The 19,624-nt window shown below is 41.1% G+C and overlaps 1 protein-coding gene across 1 annotated transcript in view; it reads right to left on the reverse strand.

Moving 5' to 3' along the window:
- The window catches only part of LOC110004311 (neuronal cell adhesion molecule), a gene marked incomplete in the record, with an annotated part of 75,059 nt that overhangs the window by 30,209 nt on the left and 25,226 nt on the right, over positions 1-19,624 (reverse strand). The window contains 1 exon segment of the mRNA XM_065957034.1: positions 11,127-11,207.

Raw genomic sequence — 19,624 nt, forward strand, 5'->3', positions numbered from 1 at the left:
CTGTACGCTTGACATCTGCTGTGGCCTGAAAAACATCTCAACCTCCACAGCGCTCAACAAAAGAGGTATGATTAGAATCTCAGTTTGCCACCATGTCCGCACCGGATGGCTTTCTCTGCATGTGAAGGATCTCTCAAGATGGGGCCAATATGTGGGGTTTACTTTCAGCTTAGGGGTGCCACAGAAGGAGCGTGTGAGAAAAGAAGCTGAGGAAGTGTTCACCTCATACACACAAAAAAACAGTGTCAGCTGTGATGTTTTGTAGCAGAGGAAGTCCTGTGGGCATTGTAACACAGAGGAACAGTCAATGTGGGACTGCTCCGGGTCAACAGTCGATGCAACCAGGTCTTTCTGGAAAAAGCACTACTGTATAATAAACACTCTTCTGGAGGTATTTCAATTGTGCTGATACAGTACACGCAGGCAGCGATGGCTCTTTGAGAGCTGTATGCACTTTGTGTGGATCCATTCAGTCTGGCAAAATCCGCCGACAACATCAGATAACAAAGCGTGAACGCTGACTGTGCGCTGGAACAATCTGTTATCGCTGCATGTTAACAGAACATGTAATTTACCGATGAGAAAGAAGCAGGTGGACAGAGGCGGCTGAGTCTAGCCTTATTTAAAAAAATCTGTATGCCCAAAGGCCATGAAGGTGCTGTATTCAGCACCCAGTAAGACACCAGGAGTGAGTTCAGAGTTTCAGAGGCAGATAAAAGAAGAAGACCAGCACTATGTCTTTAAATGATTAAAAAAAAAATTAAGCTGAAACAAGAATAACCCTGCTTTCCATTTTTCTTTATTAAAAAGTTAATTGCAAAGCTGTATTCAAATTGTTTCTGGCATTAAACTTCTTAATATTACTTCACCTTAAAAAAATGGTTTCCAGATATGTCCATCCTGTTGTGAAAAAATGTTTGCCTCTGAAATTCAGCGCAATCCATTTATCAGTAAGTGAAAGTTCTTTGGGATCTGAGGATTGTTTATCATGTGAGCCATGAGAGCTGGTTCGCTCACTGAAAAATGTGACATTGGAAGGACTTCCTGGTTTTATTGGCCTACCGAATACTGACATAGATGTATTGGAGATTGGGACTTATTATTCTGAAGTTCATTTTAAACTCTTTCTATACAAATAAAAAACTAGTACAAAAGGGGCACCGTGGTCTATATGTCTTCATTAACACTACAACTATCTGATGTGTCTAAAAATTGGAATCAGGAAGACATTGAAACTGTGACACCTATATGTTCACTTTGTATTTATATAGTTCAAGTCATTTCCTCATTGCAACATTGAACAATGTTAACCCAAATGAGATTTTCCTCATATCCTACGGGACTAACTTTGGCTGAAGTATCTTGACAAGTGATGCATTTATTGCAAATGTATTGCAATTTTGCACAGAAAACCACAAAGCCCAGATTATGAATACTTGTAAAAACTGACTTTTTTTTTTCAACATTTGTTCTTATCATTATTTGCCTCAAAATGTTTCAGCATGCTTACACGCTCATTAAATGGGAAAATTGTAGCGACATATATGTATAACTGTCAGAGTATATGCATGTGGTGTATGGTTAGCATGCTGCTGTAAGGGAACATTTTTACAGTAGCTTTGGCGGTAACACTGTCATTCTTAAATTAACTTACGAGAATAAAATCTGAGGGTAGCTGACAGGTGATTGAGCAAATGTTGTGAATATATTGCACATGTATCGAGGGCTGTGTTTGATTGGTCAAAGGCTGGCAAACTCAGTGTGAAAGCATGGCACCTGTACCTTAACTTTTTCCTCTAGTTTTGAGATAAGGGCAAAATGTTTATTGCAAAAATTTAACTCACAACCATGATGAAAATATGATTTAGAACATGTTAGCTAGCATGGCAAACCAAGTGTATCATGCTGGCGGTTGTCGAGCTAAATCTGCTGCAATCATCAATAAAAAGGTTCTACCAGCACATGTAATTCAACAGTGACAGAGTAGTGGTGAGAAAATCAGCAGCAGGTGGACAGAGGCAGCAAGCTCTAGTGTTATTGAGTACCACCTCTACATTCACGGACCAACACAATAGACCTCTCCTGCCGCTCCCAACCTCCTCCTCCACCACCACCACCGCAAGCCCCTTCCACTCCACCCCACCTGTGTCTCTGAAAGGTCAGCGCAGAGGAGGGTCCTAACCCCCCTCATCGAAAAAACCCACAGCTCCCACTCCACAATCAGCCCCCAACACTGGAGCACAGTGCCAGGAAACTCAATCAAAGAGGGGCTTCAGAGGGCTCCAGACCTCTCAAAACCCTCCATTGTCTCCTGAAGGCCTTCCCCACACCGCGGCCGCTCTATATGTAACACTGTAAGAGGAGTTGCTCATTACTGCCCGTCCCCGGTTCCACTTTGTCTCCTTTGTGCTGCTGACAGAAAAATCCAGTTGGCCAGCCGGACGAATAAAAGAGAGTGCCGGGACATAGAAAAAGGGGGAAAATGAGAAAAAGGATTCATTTGCAGGAGTGGATGGTGGTAAAGACACATATGATGCATATACATAAGGTCTGCATTTTCACCTTGATGGTGAAAAGAGTTATGCAAAACATGAATCTGTCACCTGCTGTGTCACTGACTGACACATCTTTAATAGCATCTGTTTAAAATTTGCCATTCATTCCACGAGTTTGTGAGTATTGACTGATAGACACACCACAGCACAATGTGTGTGAATGTCAGAGCAATCCATTATCACATAAAGGAGGCACTATGTCGTCCACCCCCCCCCCCCCCCTCCCTCCCTCTCTTCTCTCTTCGCCCCTCCTCAGCTCCATTCAGATACGGCAGGTGAATACAAATCATTTCCCCTCCACTGCTTTCAAAAAGGACTCACCATCCAATTTCAGACATAGAGGACACAAACAATAGTCCTTTTCAAAGTGTGAGAAAATCAAATCATGTTTTTTTTTTTTTTTTTAAATGAAAGACACAATCAGGAGTTTATCCTTCCAAAATGCTAAACAAGTTCTGCAAACTAGATTAAGTCTTGCCAAAGAATGTTAGAGTAATAATGTAAGATCCTGCATGTTAGTGCAACAGGTCAAGCAGAGAAAACATTGAGGGAAGAGATACTTTGTTTGAGCAATAATAAGGAGTTTGTGATTCTGTAAATGCATGCAGATGGGAACAAAACTCTAGATCATTAATTTGTCTAACTGCAGATTATTGTTTAGCTCCACTTTATTAGATGTTTGTCACTGTTTGTTTTGAAAGAATGTTTTCGACCCTTTTTTTAAGTCTTTTAGGGGGGAAAGCCTGCAGATCTTCCTAGTCTGTCTGTCAGTGCAGTTCTTGTTGTGATTTGATTTCAGATTTGTATTTAAAGCCTGTTTTACACATGCACTCTTGATTATTTCTTGAAAATTTCAGGACCGTCTGCCCCTGCCTGTCCCACAGCAAGATCTGATTACCGTTCACATGATATAATGGTTTTCTGGATATTACCTGCTTTGTTCACACATCCACATAACATGACTTCTTGCTTTCTACTGGGAGGCTGGCAGGAAAAGTCTGGAATATTCAGGGTTCAATGTGCAACCCATCTGGGCAATTTCTGGACATTTTCAGGAATGCAGTGCATGTGTGAAAGGGGCTTCAGATACTTCCTTAACTTGTGTATGTATTCAATCTGTACATACTTACAGTACATAGTAGCCTTGTATATATCATACTTTGCTTATTTCTGTTTTTTTTTATATTTAATGTTATAATTTTGTACACTGAGAGCACAGTTCACCGAAGCCAAATTCCTTGTGTGTAAAAGCATACATGGCCAATAAAGCTGACTCTGATTCTGGTACATAGGCAGTAAGGTTTTTTTTTTTTTTATCATAGTACAGTATTTGCTATTAAGTGGAAGCGTTTGTTCAATTGTAGTCATGTTCGTTTCATGGGGAAAAAACATATTTGTGTGAAACTAAGATTTTTGGTGTAAACAAGGAGAAAGATCTTCATTTGTGAAGCTGAAATCAACAGAGGTCTAACTTTATTCTTGATATTTAACTTTCGGCATTGAATTTACTGGTCCTACAAAATGACTGGTGACTAAATGTCTATTCCTGTAGTTGTTGATGAATGGACTTGAATGACTCTGTTGGCTGTGGTTAAATATTAGGATAGGATAGGATAATACTTTATTGATCCCCAGAGGGGAAATTCAAGTCATTCTATTCATGCAGATGTGGTGACACAGTTTCTGTCAAACTAGAGACATGACATTTCATGAAAACTGAATCATACAGACTTTAATCCACATAAGACACATGATTCACCAAAATACACCCCCACCCACATGCTGAAATGGCACAGACTGTGAAAACGGTGCGTGTGCCAGCTGCACTGATCCAAACAGCCAAGTCTGAATGAGCTTTGATTACACTGGCTTCAGCTATGGACACTCTATTTCACGAGTCGTGTTTTCATATGCAAAACACAACAAACAACTCAGGGGAACTGAACAATTCATCAAAGTTAGCCCTGGGTAAACTCTGACTGTATCTGAAGAAGTGCTGACGCCTGTGAATTACATTATAAATCCCCACCCCCCCCCATTGAAAAGACAGCCGATGGAATTTGATCTAATTAAGTTCTGAGGCTGAGATACGTGTGATATTTCCTCAAGAATGAAATAACAGAGAGAGATAACATCTCCCTTAAGCAAATGGAAGTACTTTTTGTCAGCACGTAATTGGGTGACCTCATTTTATTTGAAGCATTGGTTTTTGTGTGAAATTAAAGGAAGAATTTTCAAGATTAAAGAATACAGTGGGAAAGCCCCTGGTGGTGACTGACTGAACATGTTTCTATCAGTCTCATGGGTCTGCATGACTGAGACTTTGGCTAATGAGTATTAATGATACTAATGAAGGACTTAGCTTCCACATGAAGGAAATTCCTTTATGTGCACTAAAACTATCTTCGCAAGGGAAGACGTCTCGTGTAAATTCACCAGAGACTTACAGTAAAAAAAAAAAAAGCTTTAAAGTTTTCTGGTGTTATACTTTACAGTTTTCCCTTTGACATCCATCATTTGGAGAGTTTGAGTTTCATTCTTTGCCCAAAGGGAGTCATAGCTCAGACAAACAGTGCTCCATCCTCACAGATCGCCCGGCCCCAACAGAAATAACGACCCCCGACAAGATCTGCTCCATCGGCCCTCATTTGTCAAACAGAGAATCCGGAGGAAACATTGCTCCCTTTTAACACTAACAGTCTAACCCAGCTTCCGCTAACAGCCTCTGTCCTGTGTCTGTGTTTGACAGGACGAGGCTGGCCACTAATGCAGGAGAGGAGTCTGCTGAGTGTTGGATAATGGCCGGCTGAGTGTTGGGTGTGTGGGGCCTGTGTCTCTAATATAAAGACTAGCACAGGAGGTTGAAGAAAACTGCTGGGTCAGGTGTGTGTGACTCGCCTCCAGGGAAGGTGTCTGCTTCCCCAGAGGCCACACATGAGCAATGACAGAGTTACTGTATAAAACAGATATTGGTTCAGTATCTCTGCTGGGAAACCCTAACTTCAGTCGTCCACATGTGAAGAATAAATTACTGCATGGTATTGTCACATGTGTAACATACGTATGTTTACATATGATGGATTAAGGTTGAGCAACAGTCTCATGCTGATATAACTATAAGTAGATCTCATTTGGATTCTTATCCCAGAGAATGTAACAAGAACACATTTTGATCATGAATATGCAAAGATCTTAAGTAAATTTAAACTCAAAAGAAACACAATGAAAATAAATGCATAAACTAAAAAAACATATTCATGTATTGGTAGAAGGGTTGCGACAAGACAATGTCATTGATAACCAAGACAACATCAACTGTTAACTTGCAGGGACTGAGCTACACCCCGGAGCTAAGACTTGGTTGACATTCATCCCAATCATGGCGGCTACACTTCCTGTGCAAGGTCCAAAAGAGTCTTTGTCCATAAAAATGATAATCCCAAAGGCAGATGTGTGCTTATTGTTTAGATAATAACCAACAAAATTGCACAAACGCTTTTTGTTGAACCAAATAAAGCCTAGCAGCCTAACAGCCACACACAAGCATTATTATTTGGAATGATGAGTATTGTCTAATTATGGTTTGGTATCCAGCGACTTTAATTAGCATTCTTAGCAGTGTTCTCATCTTTAGAGCATTTATATGGCAGAACAGCATTACCGCTTTCTGGGGAATTTGCAAGTGTTAGGCAGATTGTAAATCCACCTATAGATTTACATCAAGGTTACGTTACGCTTACATTACAATAAAGAATACTTTTATAATTAGTTTTACACTGGAGGCTGTTTATCTTCAGTAGATAAATATGCACTTTAATCTCTAATTCTAGCCTACACTAGACACTGAAGTCAATTCTAAGACCACTTTAGTAAAAGGTTGAACGAATAGTAGAAGTCATGATCATCATTTATTTTCAAAATAAGATCAATTGACTAATCAGATTTGTTAGAGATAAACCATTAGTTGCTGCCATAGTCAGCAGTTACAGGGTGAATGTAATTAATCAAACAGTAGAAATCCACAGGTCTGTATACACCTCTCTTTCTGATTCCAAATTTCATATCTTTTTTTCAATCCCTCGCTCTCTCTCTTTTTCTCACAGCAGGTGCGGAGAGAGATTTCTCATTAGAGCAGGCTGAGGTGCAGGTGAGCGAGGGGTTACATCTAAATTCAGCCATTTGTATTCCATCACAACCCCCGGAGAGCAGCCTGTTTATATTGATGAGCAGATAGACTTGGCCTTGGACCGGGACCTACGCCTAACAGCCACATAAATCATTGGGTTTGTTAGAAGGCCTTTTCCAACAGACAGAAATCCACCAGCTTCTGACAGTGTGAGCACAATCCTTAAACGTTACTTTATAATGAAACCCATAGGCACAAAGTGAAACAATAAAACAATTCACTATGGTCAATTGTTGGAAGATTATGGATGCCCGACATACACTATGATTTTTACACAACCTTAGAAAAACCGTAGACTTTAAGGTAAGTGGGAATATTTTTGTGCAGTTTTGGGAACTATGCATGAACATTATAGAGGCCCAAATGTAGACGTCACCTAAAAGGAAAAATTGTGAAAATGTAGGGAATTTATGCAAATTGAGTGTGTGTGTGTGTGTGTGTGTGTGTGTGTGTGTGTGTGTGTGTGTGTGTGTGTGTGTGTGTGTGTGTTCTATTTGTATGGTGTAAAACTGTTTAGTGGTTACTGTATGGTTCCTGTGATGTTATATTAACCTGGGTTCTTTCTTTCTTCAGTACTTTGTCTAAATAAAGAATAAAAACATGAAAGGCAAGTTGAGTGCATGTTCTTTTTTAAAATATATATCCGTCCTTTGAGGTTAGTCATCTATTCTGTCTGAACATATTTTTCTTTTAGCTCAAGTGTGAAACACGAGATACATTTTGAGCAAAAGAACAGAACTGGACCACTATTTTACAATCCTGTTGTTCAACATTCTGAAAATATAAGCTTATGCCTTCTTGCTGAGAGTTAAGATGAGAACATTGACGCCACTCTCACTCACTCGTTATACGTCAGAGATCATTTGCTTAGCCTAGCATACATGCTAAAAGTAGGGGGAAACAGCTAGCCTGGCTATTTCCAAGCAAAGCTCTAGCACAGAATTCCTTAAAAAAAAAAAGTTTTTAAAGTCGGCTATTAAACTTCGAATTCGTTGCTTACGAGGGAGTCTGTAACATTCGCACATAGCCTAGTTAGCTTTATCTTCTTCCATTGGGTTGCTGGGACTTTTCCTTTGACAGAGCCAGGCTCGCTGTTGCCTCTGTTTTCAGTCTGTATGCTATCCCATGCTAACTGACTGCTGGCTTTAGCTGATCATTTAGCTTGGAGAAACAGGAGTGGTATCTGTCTCATTATGGAACTTCATGAAAAATGTTGAGCAAGGAATTGTCATGGTTTCACCTTGTATTGAAATAAAATTTGGGTTAAAAAAAATTAAACCTGTCACATCAGTAACAGGCAAACGAATATAGAGGTATGAAAACACATGCATTGTGCAGTGTCTGCAAATAGGGGGAATCTTTAGTGCTGGGCCAGATAATTGCACACAGAGGATGAGTCGTGAAAGTAGGCCTGGAGGAAGGTTGTGCAGGTGAGAGAAGGTGAGAGGAGGTGTGAAAAGCAAAATAAATGTTGATGCAGAGAGCCAGATATAGAACATAGTCTGCTCAGACTCTCCAGGCTGTGACGTTTGTGAGTCATTTGTGCATGAAGCTGACTTTCTCCACAGGCCTGCAGGATGAAGACAGAGAGCAGGAGCCCCTCAGGAGGGGCCTCACCAACCTCTTTCACATCACTCAGCCTCTCTCTCTCTCCCTCACTGTCTTTGTATGCATCTATTCATCTGTTTGTTTATTCATGTCCTTCTTTCTGACACTTTAGCTTCGTCTCTCTGCGCCCCTCTGTCTTTTCTCTTCTTGTCATTCGCTGAAAAAACACACTCACAATCCCCTCCATCACGTCCACACACCAGCCTCTTCCTCGCACAGTCTCTCTTAAACATAACATGTGCAGACAGGAGTGTTGACACAAAGAGCCGTCAGAGAATTGTCAGGCTCGTATCAAAGAGACACCTCAGAAATATCTCAATGTTTTCATCTGAAACGAAGGGTGCTGGGAGCAGCCCAGGGGCCCTCTGCGTCTGTACGAAGCCCTCCGCTCATCTGCGGAGCGTCTGATCTCAGGGCACCTGCTGTGTAATGTCAATGCTTTCTAACACTGTGCAAGAAGGTTTCTGCTTCGCTCATAACACTGTACACCAACACATAACACTGACAACAACACTACTCATGTACACACTTATGGAGAGGTTAGTCAGGTGCACAGTCAGTCCAGTTTTCAATCTTCAAATCACCTTCTACACCACTTAAGAACTTACTTCAGACGTGTCACGGAGTTATCTAACCTGAACTTCCATTAAAGTCTCAGAGACTGTGTAAGTTATCACCATATTTAAATGCAAACTCCAAATGTAGTTACAACTTAAAGAATATGAACGTCCCTAAAGAAGCCAAACATGTCAAAAAAAGGAGGCCAATAGTTGAAATGACAACTCAAACTGACTGTTCAATAAAATTATCTATGGCGATGTGTTTCGCAAATGTCAAAAAGCCTGCAAATCTATACATTTTTTTAAAAAAAAGCATTTTTATGATAAAGCTAGTGGTATATTTAAAGTGTTTTAAAGAGAGAGATGGAAGGAAAAAGGAGAGCAGTGGAATGACATGTAAAAAAAAACAACCTAAATGTCATATACTAGCGTTGTTTATTATTTGAAATCTCTCATCATATTTAAAATGTGTTTGCCAGTGAATGTCTGGCCTGCTTCTATGACCCGTGGACTTCAGTAGACAGTTGGCATCCTGCTCTTGTTGCTCTGCCAGGCCTGTGCTGCAGCCATCTGCACTTCTCGCTTGTTTCAGAGGCTTTCTGCCTTCAGTCTGGTCTTCAGGAGAAACACATGATGAGCTGGAATGTGGTCGGGTTGATGATTTTTAATAATACAATATGGATTCAAATTCTTTTCAAAGTGAGAGTCAGCCCTTTACTTCATTTCACTAATGCCATCTGACTGCACTGTACATGCATTATGTAACTTTGTCTCAGAGATTTACTGTTAAAATCAACACGGACGTAGAGAAGGGACTATTTCTCTCCCTGCTACATAAAAACATACAAACACAAACAATACCAGCACGCTCCCTGATGGCCACGTGAGCGAGAAAACTGTGAGAGACAACACTATGAGGGAAAACAGAAACCTCTGCGGCCTTCCATTGAAGAGCCTGGGACCTGAATGCAGCCGCACACAAAGCACGCTTCACGCCTGGCTGTGTTTGAACCTAAAAATTCAGTCTGCAGCTCCTGAGTGTGGCCCTGTGTTGAGTCGGCCATTGAAAACTGTGGACTCAGCCTCTCTGGCCTGCGGCACACCTTCACAACAACAGCGGACAGCCGCAGCGAGGCGAAGAGAGAGAGACACAGAGAGAGATTCAGAGATAAATAAAAGATAGAAAATAGGCAAATAAATGGATAAACCAATAGAAATGACATAAGCATGGCACCCGCAGCGGAGGCGGATGAGCCCAGAGCCGTCAGAGTCCCTTATCTCTCCACTCGGTTGTGTGTGAAGCCTCACTCTCTCCGCCCGGCTCGGCATGCACGAGGCCGAGGTGGGATCCTTCCTTCACACTCAACTGAGCGGTGGACACACATCACACCATGTCACCTCCTCTCCCAATGCATTAGATCAACTCCCCGCTGAATCACAGACACACTTTCAGCACCGCTGCATGAGGGAACGAGCCAAAGGTGACTGAGGGTCACTTACAAAAAAAAAAAAAACAACCTTTGGAGTCAGTGCTCTGGGCTCTAATGCACGCTGCAAGCCACTCTTGCTTTTAATTGAGCAACTACCATTAGGGAACTTATCTACCTCTGCGTGCTCCATTACGACACATTATGAGTCAATAACAGAGGAGCACCCGGCGCAATTTAAGCTCTAAGTGCTATTTTGTGATTTTCAAGTATTGACGCCCACAGAGAGATTGTGCTACCTGAACAACCATATGCATCAAGCAGACAGTTGGACACTAGAAACACTGTGTCCTGTTTTGTATTCCCTGCCAAACCTGGCTGCCAAAATGGCTGCCGACACTTTGCCAGTGGAAGAACGCCAATCAAGCAAGCAGTGACCTTTGCCTTACAGCGAGAAGAAAGGAGCAGGCATCTCAACTGAGACGGAAAAGAGGAAGAGTCGGAGCAGTGGAAAGGCCTGGGAGTCGTTTAGGGACTCAGCAGCTCCACAGAGAGTCTTGTTATTGACACACACAGTATCATAGATGAAGATATTTGGACTGGAGATCATGCCAGCCATGGCAAACAGGCTGACATTTGTGTGTGTTCATATCCTATGGGAAGAGGGATGCCTTTGAGCAGAACAAGAACGTTTGATTCTGTAAAGTCGGAAGTTCACGCTGTTTTGGAAACAGCTTGAACTTGTCGGGGGAAATGGATTCAAAGTTTGACAGAAATGTTTCCAACTTACCACCAAAATCTGCAGAGTCCCCCTCTCTCTCCTCCTCCTCTCTGGATAGCTGTCTGCTTCTTCTCCTGGGTTTTCTTCTATCTGTATAAACAGAAAAAAGAAAACCAGTTTTAGTGTTACAGTTTAGATATTTCTGCTCTCCTTTTGCGGACACAATCAAGACATTAAACCAACCAGACGGCAAAGTCTAATCTTTTCTAATCAGCTTTCTACAAAGAGTGTTCAATATACATATTTCCCTCCATATTTGACTTCACAATAGGCCTCCTCCTACATGTTTGGTTTCCTTATAATCTGCTTAAATCCTTCTCAAATTGAACGTCTCTCGCTCTGTCACCGTCACACCACAGATTACACACCGGGATATCTTTCCATCTCATCAAACACTCACTCCTGTGAAAGGAGTGATTTCTTTTGGTACATAATCATCTGTGAGTGTGTTGACTCTTTGGAAATGCTTAAAACACTGTGAACAGCGAAACAACTGTGACGGGTTGTATAAGCAAACACTGAAGCTGTGTAAACTAAAGTGTGAACGAGGATTTTGAGAAGTAGGAGTGTGTAATCCAAACTGATGGACACAAAAGCTCGTGGCTCAGAGCTCTCTCTCTCTCTTACCAGGGTCTCTCCTCTTGTCCCAGCTCCCTGATCCCTTTCTCTCTTCTCTTTTTTTTTATACTAGTATACCTCCCTCTTCTTTTCTCTTCGTGTCTACTTTAGTCCTCTTCCTTCTCAAATCATTTCCACCTCTGCTTTCTCCTCTGTTAAAAACTGTCTTTAATTTTTATTTGAATTCCTCTTTTCTCTTTAATTTATCTCCTTGCCTCTCCTGTTGCATCTCCTACTTTCTGACCTACCATAACTAATCCATTTTTCTGTTCTATCTCAGGTGCTTGTCATCTTAAAGGCTCGGGAGCCCACATGGAGTCAGGAGGCTCGGGAGCCCATGTGGAGTCAGAATCAAAGACTGTAACTGTATGCATATAGATGTTCTGATACTGTATTTTACAACCTGTTCTCGACTCCCACACTTAGACTTGAGTATAAGCCCATACTGAGTCTGCCTGCCATACCAATGCATAAAAAAAATATGTACAAAGTAGAGAAACACTTTCATACATGTACTCCCTTTTTCTAAATAATTGCAGGATATTCAGGCTTTGATATTTCCAGGCACTTGCACCTCACAGCGGGAGAATATCTGTGTCGGACTAGCTCTTACAACTTGAGTATGAGGAGGAGTCTTCTGTAAAGATGGCTGTTTTCTGGGTTAATATCAAGGCAACAGTTGAGAATTAAATACTGACAGCTGAGGCAAAAAAGTAAAGTAGAGTATAACGCACCAAATCTCTGCTGAACATGAATAACATCATCACCCCGCCTACTCGCTCGCAGTTAATGTTCCAGACTACTGCCTGGTTTGTTCACACTTTGGCTCACAGCAACTTTAAATGGATATTTTACTCAGAGATTGGCAAAAAAAAAAGGCCTGAAAGAGCACAGAGAGGGAACATATTCACCCTATACCTGGAAATTGTCAGAAGGTATTCAGGGGTGCTGTTAATGTCTAAAAGGGGATATTGATGAAAACTTTCTGGATTTAAATAGCATTACTCTTTTGTACTTCACTGAGTTTTGGATCCATGCATTTGATTGGCGTACTTAATAATACCTCATTCCTGGGGCTGATTGGAAACGGAACATCTCGAGTCTTGTTAGTCTTCAAAGCCTAAAAAAAAAAAAATCAAAGTCTATCCATCACCTACAGTAAAAGAAAAACTTAAGATTATCTCTTGTATTAAGCACAACTTGCGTGCGTTTGTGAGCGTTTGGATTTCAAATAAACAGGGGGCTGAGCGCAATAAGAAAAAGTCAAAGTTATCTCGTCCTAACCTTTCCTTTTCTTTTATCCATCTTCTCTATTCTGCCCTTTCGTCCATCCTTTGCTCTTCTTTTCCTGCCAAACACCCTGTGCCCCCCCCCCCCTTCTCTACTGCTCCCTTCTCATAGTTCAGTCAGAAAAGGACACCGTGTCAAGTTACATAACAAGCGAATAGTCTTGAGGGAATTATAAAATGGATATAGTGGTGTTTGCCTTCAAGGATCTTGAGTAAAAATTGGCTATTTCTTGGATGAATTTCTCCATTATGCAATCCGTTTCTCCTTACCCTTACCGAGATGCCAGAAAGAATATCATGTTCTGATTGTTCCTTTTCTCTGAACTCCTCTGAGCGCACTGTCATGTCATGTCTGTTTTGAGACCCAATCACAGAGTTTTTTTGCCTGAAGGTAAGGAGCACCAATGCAGACAGACACAAGAGATGATATATACATGTGTCCTGACAAATTTCCACCAAGAAAATAGATACATCCTCCAGCAAGCCATGTTTTAAACCAGAACTGTAAACACATTTCCTATGATCTGACAGATCATGACTCGACAAATCCTGGCAGTGCAATTGGGGCCCATGCCTTATAAGTCTCTCATGTCCCTTCCTGACCCATCCTGTCCCCTTATTCTCTCCTCCAGTCCAATAAGCTTCCTACATTAGATCTATTCTCTTTTCCATCTTCTCTCCTCCCTCCTTCATTTTATACCCAATCGTCTCCTCAAACTCAGTCACAGTGATCACGGTCTCACCTACTGGAATCGATGGGCAAAATGATTGAAGCAGCCAATCCAATTTACTCCTAGCAAAGGCTTATCGACTTCAGTCTGCCGCTCCAAATAAGGATGTGCAGGCCCCATTGAGAGACACTGCCGTTTTCACTCGGTTAGATACGAACACTGCTGTCTGCACGGTTACACAAACTAATCTTAACTATGGCTTTACATTAATCCATTTCCACACACACACACACAACAGATGTTGTTTCTTCATGGGTTTTCTCTCAGGATTCGTATTTAGTCTTGCTACACAAGATTCAATTTTGCTGAATCTGGAACTGTAAACCTGTCTCAAAACATTTCAGACATTTTTCAGGCAATTCTCCATGAACCTACATTTATTTTGTACAATTCAAAGATGGGTGAATATTGATTTCTTTCAGAATATGATATCAGGAAATCTGGCTTTCACACAGCCCCTGAATCTAAAAGGATCTTAATCCAGATATAAGAAAACACTAACATCAGGCTACTAAGCGTGGAACAAAATACCGATACGGCAATATATCATCATCCTGACCTATGTGATACAATTATCAAATTGATGGTGCCAAATATCAGAATTTTGATAAAAACAAATATGGAGTTGAGCAGGAAAAAAAGAAGAATGAGAATACAGCGAAATAAAAGTGGACAGCGTTTAAAAGAAGCAGAGATGAAGCGTGATGAGAGGCTGAGACTGACACCAAATTTCAGGGAATTAATACACTTATCAGTCACTTCACCTTGTCGGGGGCATTTTTTTAAATTCTTCAATTAATCTAATATCGTGATATGTCATTGGGAAATATGATTTTCTTGAGAATATATTGTAATATTATCGTTATTATGGGACATGTATTGTGTATCATATCTAGTCGTACCTCTGCTACACTTTCACAGCACCATGTTGTATTGATGATACCAAACCCATATGTTATAGCCACAGTCTGACTTTACAGAATCAGGCTCATAATTTAACCTTACTGTGCATTTGTGTCAAACCGCTGATTGCAGCTGCGATCTATGAATAAAACAGAGCAATAAAATGACCTTTCCACATCCTGTTTGAACGAGCCGAAGGCCGATCCCATCAAAAGCGGCCTCCCCCTATGACATCGAGCCAGACATCCCGCCACCCCACCTCTGCCCTCAGACAGCACAGAGTCAAGCCGAGCTAAGGCCAGCTCTGCTGCCATGGTGATAAGAGGAGGGGACAGAGAACCGAGACTGGAAATAAACAGACGAGATGTCGACAGAGGGCAGGGGGGGCAGGACTCCAGAACACCTCAAAGTGAGAGACGCATGGTGCCCTCAGAACCTCAAGGAGTGCTCTTTTTACTGACAAACCAAACAAACAGCTCAATCTTCTGACAAAGGAACCACAATAATGTTTTGAATTATTCTGTAACCTAAAGCTGCTCATCATGTATCGTCTTGGGTTAACAATGGAACAGATGATTATGTGTAAAAATGAAAGTGCTGATGAAACCACAGAGAACTATCACCAACGGGAGTTTCTCTCATCACTACTGAAAGCTTTGAGAGTTTCTCTCTTTCATGTTATTATTTTGGTTTTAGAGCCCATTGACTTGAATGTTTAGCTTAACAAATCCTCTCTACAGTACCTGGTCGCGACTAAATGTCCGATAAAAAAAGTTACCAGCTAGTCTGAAAATATCGGGTATTTCAATTGTTAACGGAGTAAGTGAATAAATTGAATTTAAGAGATATTTTTTGAACGTACAGTCAATGTGATCAGAGAAACTTCACATAATCAGTGATTACCGGTATGTGTGTTCAGGATGTCTAATTGAGCAGTTAGCTTTATCATCTTTAATTGTGATCATATATCAGTGTTACAGCTTGTTGTGCTTTCTCAAGTGGCAAGAAACAACAAACTATAAGAATTCAGAATTACATCATCTTTACATTCATCTTGAATAATTTAAAAACGATATATATTTCTCTATGGATTTAAACAGATGTATAAAATATGAATTAGGATATGCAGATCACATGAATAAATTAATGTGGTTCATTTCCTTTGAAGACTCATTCTTTTCAATGATGCTGCCTGTTAGACTGAGTTTAAAAGACAAAAGAAGTTTTTAAAGGTCAAAGTGTGATGTCATTTGTGTCAGCATGCAAAAATATGTCACACGTGTCCCAGTGTCCAGTAAAGTGAGATGTGTACAGACTGAATGAGCCTCAGTGCAGATAGCGCAGGTAGCAAAGTGTCACGCCATTCTATAATGAGGGTCTGTTGCTTTTCTCCTCCAGGCTGTGTTGTTTTGATGTGTGTGTGTGTGTGTGTGTGTGTGTGTGTGTGTGTGTGTGTGTGTGTGTGTGTGTGTGTGTGTGTGTGTGTGTGTGTGTGTCCTCAGACCGAGGATGGCAGCTCAGCACTAGCGTCGTGGCCTGTGGGTTTAATTTTAGACTCTTTCCTAATGAGAGGCAGAGTGTGGCTGCAGACGATAGGGCTCTACCGATGAAGCATCATTACTGCCAAAGAGCCGAGAAATAATTAGAGCCGGAACACACACTTCCCCTGCCATGAATTTACATTAGGGGGGGACGAGGCTCGCAGTCACAGAGATGTGCACTTATGCACTTACACGCAACGCAGGCACAAATTCAGCAGAATTAAAAGGATGCATCGAAAGCTGATCGTAAAAGGGAAACGTGCTTTTATGCAGCTCTCACTGCACAAAATGTTTGCTGAGGTAATTCTGACAATGTGTCAACTCAGCAAGAAATGTCCTTAACAGTCATTACATCATAAAAAAAAGAATGGGAAGAGAAAAACAACTGGCTCAACCGTGAAAAAATGTTTGGCGAACATTTTCAGATTCCTAATGAACCAATTCATTGTTTTATTTATCGGATGTCAGGCTGTAGTAAAAAATGGTTGTAATAATCAGTCAGCTCAAGCAAACATTAAGTGTTTCTTTGTTCAATAAAAACACTATAACTTTGAGATGTTCAATCAGACCAACACTGGATAATGAAAAGCAGTTAAATGTCAAACCAAATCTTGAAGATGTGTGGCATAATCGCTTGAAAAGATCCTGAAATGATGAACCGATGATCATAAAAAATGCTTGTTAGCTTATCTATTGGCTCAGAAATAAAATAAGCTAGCTCCTCATTAAGACTAACTTCAGTGATGACATTTTTGATGAAAAAATGCTCAAGGAGAACTCATAGACGATGTCATTGTCAAACAGTTAAAAGTCAAAGATCCCCAAAACATTTTAGTTGTATCTCAAGTAAAGAAATTAGAGTGAATCCTCAAGATTTAAATGATTCAATTAGAAGCTCATGGATTATGAAACTAGTTAAATTCAGCAGTCAAACATCTTACAAAATGAATCCAGCTGACTTGGACTTTTCACCTGCACATCAACATGAACTTTACATACTGTTCTCTCCGCAAATTAGTCGGCTATAGGTTAAAAAAAAAAATACAATACATCACCTTTATCTCAGTATGTGTCAGTAAGAGTTAGTCCCCTCAGAGAGTGTGCCCGCTGTGTGAGAGCAGAGTTCACTCGTCATAATCCCAGAGTGCTGTGTATTCCTCCATGTGTCTGCTGAGACTGACTGACAGAGAAGAGCCGATTCCCTCACAGAAACTCTCACAACACCCCTCCAACCAACACACCCACAACCCCTCCTCCCCTGACCCCCCCCCCCCCCCCCCCCCCTTCCCCCCCTCCCCCCTCTACCCCCTCTCACAGTGGGATTAAAACAGCCTTTTGTCTCTGTACAACAGGGGTTAAACATTTCCTGGTATCACATGAACAGCTGAACAGAATCTACAAAGTTACCGGGTGGGTTTTTTTTTCCACACATGTTTGTACAAGCGCATTAAATAATTCAACAAGTATTTTGTTTGTATCAGACACAAACTGTCAGCAGGATGAGGAGATGACAGATGCCAACATGGGATATGCATTTGGCAGAGCATAAAAGCAAAATTGACAGTATAATTGCATGTTGGTTTGAATGACTTCCAGTGTACAGTAAAATAACTGTCAGCTGCACTGATTGTACTCCAGTCAATGCAGCTCTCTGGATGTTCAATAGAGGGTGGAGGTGGAGTAAAAAACCTGCAAAGCTTTGCAAATAAAGGGAAGAAGCCTGAAGGCACATCCTACAGACTTCCTTTCCCATACAGAGTAAGTGTTCACCTACACTCCACAGATGTCCCCATGCAATCTAATCTAGTTGACTCAGTGGAGGGAAGCTTATTTATTGCCGACTCCTCTCCGGTATTATTGCAACCCATTTTTAAAAGAATAGACGTGAGAAAGGTCTTTTGACATCCGTTAGCTATGGTTGCAGAGGGCAACAATGGTGGGTGCTCTCCCTTTGAAAAGTGTCTCTATTCTGTGGGCCCGGCCCTAAATAATGCTCCTCTCACAACAAAAGCACACCAAATGTAACATAATCAGCCTCAAAGCACATTGTCCATCATGCTAAACAATGAGTTAGACCCTGGTAGAAAAAAGAAATGTTTTCTCTTTAAAATACAGTGCTGGAATGTGAGCAACCACATTAATACAAGTACTGGACATGTCTTAGGTACTTCACAGGGAACTGCAAAGCCAATACTTCTACATTTTGTTGATCAGCACTTTTAATTAAGAGGAATTTCAGGTGTAGATCTGTATTTGAAATTGAGCCTTAAGCCATTATTGCATTGGTACATTCACTTTACATTTTATACTGTTTTTCAATGAGTGGGTCCCCTGTTCTCTTCTGTTTACCCTGTGCAAGTCCACAAGGATGCATATACATCCAGTGCCAGGATACTTGCATTTCTACCAGTGTTGTTGAGTCATTGGATTTACAGGTGCTTCAAGAAGGATTTGAAACGCAGATAATTTATGAAGCATTTTTGCATTCATGTATTGGTACTTTTACGTCAAGGTACCCAGTATTTCATATATGAATTGTTTTGTTTGTAAGTGCATTAGCACACACAAGCACAAAGGTGTAGTGACACATAACATGTTTCCACTGACCAAATGGTCAACAAATGGTGGTAATAAGCCAACATATACAGTAATGACAGGGAAGCAGACTACAAGCAAGTTAACATGGTTTGCAAATGTTCTGCAAACAGAGAGTTCATTTGAAGGAGTTAGGGTTATGGGGAGGGGAATGCTTTAGACCACAAATGTGCCCATCCCTTATCGGCTCCTAAGGGCCCCTTTAAGTTAAAAAAAAAGAAAAAAACAAACAAAAAAACTTTTTCATCCACTGTTGTAATGTTCCTGGTTGTGTTTCTTTTGCATTGTGTATGAATTCTGTTAGCACTAGTGGGACAAGTTAAATAGCCTCATAACAGGGCCATTGTTGCATGCTAATGCTGGTATCTAATTTCCACCCACTCACCATGATGAAACCATCAGCCTTTGGCGCGTCATAGCTTCGTTGGCGGTCAGGAGACCCGAAACCTCTGACTTTGAATTCCACCTTAATTCACTTAATGAACAGCTTCAGTCACCTTCTGTGTAAACATTACTCACTCCTTCAAGCTTTCTCAGCATCTCACATCGGCCCGTGAGAAGGCATTAATTTAAAAAATGTATCGTAAATAAAAGCATTCTTGGTGGCAGACATCTTTGAGAGAGATGATGGATAGCATGGAGGTGTATAGATTATGGTATGAAATGAGTGAAAGGGCCATATTTCATTGAGCGTGGGGCGTGATTGACCAAGTCTAATGGGCATTATTTCTGCACACTGGCTCTGTTGAGCAGAGACACTGGGCGATCCCCGCCAGCCCATAGCGCCTTCAGACTCACACTGAGTTAGGACCGGCGCCCTCCCTGCTCTT

The sequence above is a fragment of the Labrus bergylta genome, chromosome 7 (genome assembly GCF_963930695.1).
Source record: "Labrus bergylta chromosome 7, fLabBer1.1, whole genome shotgun sequence".
In the NCBI taxonomy this organism is placed as follows: Eukaryota; Metazoa; Chordata; class Actinopteri; order Labriformes; family Labridae; genus Labrus; species Labrus bergylta.